This window comes from Anser brachyrhynchus (genome assembly GCF_964034855.1).
Source record: "Anser brachyrhynchus genome assembly, chromosome: 5".
Taxonomy (NCBI): Eukaryota; Metazoa; Chordata; class Aves; order Anseriformes; family Anatidae; genus Anser; species Anser brachyrhynchus.
The window spans coordinates 24,374,721-24,382,107 of NC_137699.1; the positions used below are offsets into that span (position 1 = coordinate 24,374,721).

At 37.9% G+C, this 7,387-nt stretch overlaps 1 long non-coding RNA gene across 3 annotated transcripts; it reads right to left on the reverse strand.

The window, feature by feature from the left end:
* Positions 1–450: 450 nt before the first annotated feature.
* LOC308195689 lies at positions 451–6,051 on the reverse strand. Of its 3 annotated transcripts, none has more exons than XR_013951733.1 (4): positions 5,004–6,051; positions 4,188–4,317; positions 2,664–2,764; positions 451–1,720 (listed from the first exon to the last, which is right to left on the reverse strand). It is a non-coding gene; the product is annotated as an uncharacterized lncRNA (long non-coding RNA). The 3 variants fall into 3 exon arrangements; XR_013951734.1 differs by having other exon boundaries at positions 4,886–5,013; XR_013951735.1 differs by lacking the exon at positions 5,004–6,051 and adding an exon at positions 4,507–4,845.
* Between the last annotated feature and the right edge of the window lie 1,336 nt (positions 6,052–7,387).

Consider the following 7,387-nt stretch of genomic DNA (forward strand, 5'->3'; position numbering starts at 1 on the left):
CCACAAAAATAATTTCTCTCTTAATTTACTATAGTGATTTACTGTTTTGACTAATTTTTTTTTTATTATTATTATTACTGTTTTATTGCTTTACAAACATCACCACATAATGTCATCATCTCAGAGCACTACACTATATATCCTGTAAAAATATTCTCCACCAGTATAAATAAAGGCTTTAAACATGTCACTCTTTATTAATATCACAGCATCAGAAACCAGAGACAAAAGGCAGGAGGGCAAATAGTTGTTGCTTTATTTAGAAGCAAAGTACAAGGGGAAAAAAATGTCTCACTAGTTACAAGGCACATGGCGATGTCACAGTCCACAAATATTTTGGTGCAAGGAATATAACAGTCCGTATCAGTTAATTTTTGTAACACTTAACACTAACTGGAGCAGAAGGAAAATACAGTATGTTCCTTTACTGCCGTTGTTTATAGCTAAATATAGGAATCCTATAGAGCCTGTAGGTAAATTCTTGTTATCTAAGGGATCATTCATTACTCAGTCAAGTCAGTGCAGGAAGACAAGGCCATCACACACTATTGAGATGCCTAATATTTGCTCAGGAGTGTTTAGAAACATCTGACCTGAGTTCACTCTTAAGATAATTTGTCCTCTTCAGCATGTTCGCAGCCAAATCACTGCTTGCATCTCAGCTATATGATAAACGACACTATAACAGAATGGTACCTGTATGCACACCATGCCCTCACTCATCTTCTTTTCCTTTAAAATTAAATCTGAATGTTCAGTGAGGAAAGAGCTGCAGTGAAAACCAATGTTTTCAACAGCCTGGAAGAGTGGGGACTACAGCTGCAGGAGTAGCCAGCCGCACTGCCAAACAGTGCTGCCAAAGAGTGATACAGGACCCTCAGTACACCAAATTGCTGTGTACATAATGTTGTGTAACCTTAGGTGACATGATTATTTGGAGGAGAGGTTATGTTAGTGACTTGAATTATAAATGCCTCTTGGCACATCATGATGTTGACAAGATTGACAAATCTGTACCCAGACTGTATACATACATACACCCATCATATACACTTCTCACCTTTCCAGATTTATCCCAGCGTGATTTTTAACAGAATTTTAAAATGACTTAATAGAAGTTAATTTAATAAGTAGCAGGCATGAGAAAAGAAGAATTAATACTTTCAAATACTGATATTTAATTTATCAGAGCTTTTTAAAAATTATTTGTTCTGATGGCCCATAAGAAAATTATGATAGCAACTGCTGATACCAGGAAACAGGATGGTACCTAATATGCACAAATATACAAGATTTCCAAGGCAGAAAAGTTCTGTCTAGGTGGAATCTATTTCAGCTGTTTTGAAACTTGAATATGAAGTGGTAAGCAGACTGTGTAGAGCATGATCTTCTTAAATGCTTGCAGTTCATGACTGATAAATGCTCCCCAGTAATCAGAAAAGCTGACAGACTAACTCTTCAAACATAATACTCAGTTTTCACTGTGCTTTCTCTAATTTGTTGATGTTCTCTAATTAGCCATTAGTATGGCATGTGAAAGCATACTGAATGGTTTCTGCACCTAGAGTCTTCAAAAACATTATAACTCCATGTTGGTGTAGTTGTTAGCTCCTGGATAATATCACTTGCAGGTTGTTCAAAGGGTTTCTTGAAATGCTCTGTTGTTGTGCAGTTTCCAGAAGGGTAGCATATCAAATCTGCTGAACCTTGAGATGAGATGCTGTAAAAAGATGCACAGTACAAACATTTTGGAGACAAGATGGTTCACAAATTGTATCATCATGAAAGAGAGGTGTGTCAAGGAGGAGGAATCTCTAGTTTTTGGGAGACATTTTTTAAGATGAATGATAATAGCTCTCTAAAGACTGACGTTGTGAGGCAGACTGTCCTTGGTGTAGCTAGACAACATAGCATAGTGGTGCAGCAAAGAGATTAAGACATTATAAACTGAAGGACAAAGCTGAACACTATAAAAAATTAAAGTGCAGTCTATGGTCAGTGGAGGCAGAGAAAGAAGTAATAACTTGTAAACTCTCTTGTTACTCCAGAGAATTTGTTGTTGTTTTTTGATGCGTTCAATAGATACTCAAAGACAAACTGCATCTTATCCTTGGCACAGCTGCATAAACACCTATACAAATGATTAATTTTACATGAACACGTTGTCAGGATTTTGACAAATAAATGTGTTTGCTTTCTCATTTCTACATCAGAAAGTGGACAAAAACATTGAGCAGAACACCTCCTGATAACAATTCACAGACTGCACATCCTAGGTTTTAATAGTCCTGAGTGAAAATGTTTCACAGTCTACAAGAACTGCACGCGTTAAGAATTTCTCATTTCATGATGCCAAAGAGGACTGAAATACCTAGGCTCAGCTTTCCCCAGCTGCATATGCTCCTTTGTGAGTGGTGATGGGTTCAACCATTCATGTGATGTGTAGGGAGGGAGCGCTCATATTACCCTGTCACAAATGTGTTGCATCCTCATGCCTTGTGGAAGGGGGGAATGTGGTAACTGAAGCTCGCAATAGCTAAAAGTTGGCTGCCAAGCAAATTACTGTTCATGCACTTCAGTTTCTTCTGATGTGCTGAGGTCCTAATGGGGATATTATTCTGATGCTTTGGGGATGGTACCGGGAAAAAAGCTGCCCAACTCACCTCCCACACTGAAGTGCTGTGTTGGATCAGTCTTTCCTCATGACCCTGGAGGTCCAAATGCACCTTCAGTGATTGTTACACGTGCAGTAAAGGCATAGCTGCTTTGAGACACAAAAACATCATATGTGTGGGATAAAGCAGTCATCTAGGCTCACTGCAGTTCATGGAGAAAGGACCCTCCAGAGAACCATTCATCCCACTTTAAGTAAGTAGTTGTCTAACACATAAAATTAATTATTCTCCTGCTTCTCTTCATCAGACGGAATATGAATAACTACTTTAGAAAGTACACTTAATTTTTAGCAGACAAAATTGGTTACTACAGAAAAAAAATAGACTTTGATTTAATCACTTTATGTACTCAGTATATTTACAAAGGTGATGGGAATATTATTCAAAACCTTTGTACCACAGAATAAGAAAATAATAAATGTCATTGTAACCTCTGAATAACTTTGAGGCAACATTTTTCATCTTTGGTTATACAACAAAATGAAGCATATATCACATCAGATACTTCACAGGAAATTTTAAATGTCAAATGTCTAGAGCTTGATGTTTAGAGCAAGTGGGAAATTTAATTTCAAATTAGAATTTTCTAATTTATCTTTTCTGTAAACTTATAAAAAAAACTTGTAATATTGAAGTGATAGAGTTTGTGAGGTTTCTATCCTCTTTAGTGTAAAATTTTCATTGCTGTTCTGCCTGTAATACTTTTTTTGTCAGGTTGTTGGAGGTTTGTTCAGGCTAGCTGTGAGTTTTTGGCTGCATGTGAAATACGCTAGAAATTAGGTCCCATATGGTTCTGGACACAACCCAATACTAACATCAGAGGGGTTACTTGTAATTTGGGAACTCAAATCTACTCCATACCCAGAAATCTGAAATCACTCAGATCAAAGTTCTGTTTCAGTTGAGCTCTCATCAAAGGTCTAAATGTAATGTACATGACAACAGGAAGCCAATGCAGAGAGGAAAGAGTGAGTAGGCAGAATTCCACTCCCTATGGCCAGGAATAGATCTGCCGTTGTTAGCAGATCTGCCACTAAACGCAGTGCACAATGCTGTAAATATCACAGCGTTGCACTAGCTCCATCTTACAAAAAGATCACACCAGGGCAATAGTGATGCGGTCTTCTCTGCTATATACAACTGCAGTGTTAAAAGGGGGGAGGGTTGCCATTGTGTTCATACATTTTTTGTTGTGAAAAGTATGTAAAATATTTTTATAGCTGTCTGGATTCCCTCTTTTCCTTCAGGCATTTTTCCTCAGGCAGCCTTCCAAATGCAAGGCCATCATGCAAACAAAATAAATAAATAAAATAATTGAATGAGCACTGCACATATAAAACCTAGGCATTTTAAAGGAACAGGTTAGAAATTTGGGTTTTGCATGGTTTTCAGTTTAAAAAGTAAGAGAACAGATAAAACATGACAACTAATCTCCAGTGATCACTGAAAATGTTCTAAACCTGCCTTTTAATGGTTTGCTTTTTAAAGGCACATAAAACAGTCAATAATTACCTTTAATTTTTAGAACTTGAAATTCTTTGATCTGCTTTTTTTTTTCCTTGGTGGCACATTGTTCAGGTTCCGTCTGTTTTAATCCATATTTTTTTGCAGATACGTGGAGTGAAATAGTTCTACAAATTCTCTGAAACAAAACACATATGAGTAAAACAATTGCTAACAGTAACCATGGGGGAAGCCCATTAGCATTGGTCTGATGATTTTTGACAGAATTAGATCCCAGGAAAATTTTGGAGGCCAAAACCAGCATTTCATAAAGCATAAATTGACTGGTAAGTGTGCATTGATGTTCCTCTCCTCTGATAGCTCCTACCCATGACTCTCCTTCTAGAGCACTGCAGCTGCTGGGCCTGCAGTTTCCAACTTCCTCGTGCCTGAGTGAGAGGACTGAGAACAGCTGTAGTGCTGTATTGTTCAGGAAACAGCAGAACTTTCATCATGTAGAACCTTTCTGGTAGTCAACACTGCATTCTAGCACCAGGAAACAAAGTTAACATGTTTCACTGCTGATCTCAACCCCTCCAGTAAGACTGAGTCTTTTCAATGTTTGCATTCATGTGCTGTCCCTGTGCAGAAACCTCATGGAAATATGGTAGTATCCTGTGTGAGGTATTATGCATTTGATGGGAAATTTATTCTCCTTCCTTCTGTAGAAATCTAAATCACATGCACCCTGAAAACTTAAGACTTGCCTGTTTCCATACACAGATATCTAGCAAGGCCTCCCCAGCTGAGGCAGAAAAAGGAAGCCAATGAGAATTCAATACTTCAGTATTGGCAGACTTTGGCAGTTCTGCAAGAATGACCAACCTGTGTCTTGAAGGGCAGAAGTTCATGAACAAATGGAAGATGGATGCAGAAGAAAAGAAGACAGAGTCGGCAAATTAAGGCATTAACACACAGCAGGGAAATTACACAGGTGGTATTACTTGACCAAGAGAGATAGGAGGAAACATAGCTCAGTCCAAACCTTTCTACAGAAACATTCACCAAGCTGGAAACATGAAAAGTAAGAGAACACCCAACTGAGGAGAAAATAGAAGGAATAATGTGTGTTGGTAGATTAAAGAGTACAGAACTGACTAATTAAGTGGAATATTGTGCAATGCAGTACTGCAGGCAAAATACAAAAGAGAGAGCAATTTCCTGAAGGGTGCAATCAGCAGATTGGGATTTCCTGAGCTTTTTAAGTGAAAATGTGCTGTGTTACTCTTGTGTGAGGGGAGACAGCCTTAAGATCAGTTGCACTGTCCTCAGTGAAATAAAGAAAGACACCGTTCCTGAGAGAATGAAGAGCCTCCTCTAATGGACTGATGTGCATGAAGGGTAGTGACTTCATGCCTTCATTTAACATGGTGAACTCATTTTTTTGTAGTGCCTCTGCTCCACGGACAAAGAGGAATTTTTCTGTGTATTCTTTTTACCAAGATACACAGGAACTTACTGAGATTTAACCCGGCAAACAAAGGATTAGGAAAGCAAATTTAAACATCTGCATATGCCAGCAAGGACAGAAAACAATCTGCCCTTATTTTCTGGGTGTGCTTTTTGGTCACCTGTGGGAAATATTTTTTTGCACAAATGGAGCTTCCTTGTCCAGAGGGGTCTGGAACAGCCACCATCAATACTGCCAGCTTATGGAACAGTGGTTGTCATGCACTGGGGGATATGGTTGAAGCAAACACAAATCCTTAGCAATTTCCCCCTCTGTGCTTGCCTTCAGAGTTACCTTAGATGAGTGCTCAAAGATTATATAACCTGGCAGCAGCTCTTTAGGCTGGTTTGTGAGCCTACAATATTTGCCATAGCTTGCTTAAACTAAAAAGGTTGTGCTTGATCAGGGTTATTTAAATACTGTTGTCACAAGTGTAGCTTCTCTCAGATGTCACACATCAACAGAAGTTCATGTTTTTTCTAATTAAAACAGTTTGCAATAATTAAATTGTATGTGGCTGTATTTCTACTTAGAAAAGGCTAAATAGTTGGCAAGACTCCTAAAGTAGGATTAGACTGCAGACCAGCTCAGACAATGCTTCCAGGCATTGGGGATGTACTGCAAAATCAGTTTAATAAAGTCTGATTAGATTACTTTCTCTGGTCAATTTGAAGCACACTGGCCACAGGATAAATCATCTTTTTATCTCACTGTGCTGCTCTTTTTCTTTGCTGAATCATATTTTAAAAACATTAAGCATATTTTTAAACATATATTTATTTAAGGATGCAAGGAAACATAAACTTGTGAATTCCTTGTTGCCCAAGTGCAATTTGATATTATATCTCAGTGTAAAAGATGTAAAAGATGTAAAAGACCTGAGATGTCTGTAGTGAGTTGTTTACCTTCTTATTTTATCTCCCTTTTTTCCATACATAGATATCCTTGCTAACATCACTAGTAAATAGTCTTGCATTTCTTAACCTGATCTGTCAAGATCAGAGTTTATGTAGTGAAAACAATGGTAGTTAGATGTTTCTGACAAAAAAAAAAAAAAGAAAAAAAAAAGTTTAGGAAGGGTGTAGATTTCCTTCAGATTATGTTTATGCACTGTTTTCAAACTGAACAACATATGAATAGAGAAAGGAGAAAGGAGAGAAAGAAGAGAGAAACCATCCCCTCATATTTTCTGGGGAGGCTGCACAGACTAGACAAGGAGCCCTGAAAAGTCCTGGAAGGCTGGTGTTAAAAAGTCAAAGCAAAACACTGACTGCTGTAAACAAATTTCTTTTTTAATAAGCTTTCTGCAAGTTTCTCACTTTACACTAACTGCCTTTGGTATCTAGTGCACAGGAAATGCAAGATATACTTCTAATTTGTGCATGGAGCTGTAATGTCGCAGGCATATGTAGAGTTTGAAGTCTTGAGACATCTTCCAATTTAGGCATTTAAGGATCTGAGAATCATCTTCAAGTTCTGCACTGGTGAATGCAACACCTTTGCCTCTTCTAAGCCTGGGCATACCAGCACAATACACAGCAGCATTAATATTCACTCCATTCTGACTAGTGTCTTTAAAAATACATATGTACCTTATATATGATCTAGGTCTTAAAAATAAGACTGAGAAAGGTACTCAGAAAACATGAATATATCTTCAGACATCTTAGATATTCTTTAATAGGGTCTGTTAAATAGGAACTTGTAGTGGGTTTACATGGCAAGGGTTTGGTAGTAGGGGGCTGAAGGGGTGGCCTCT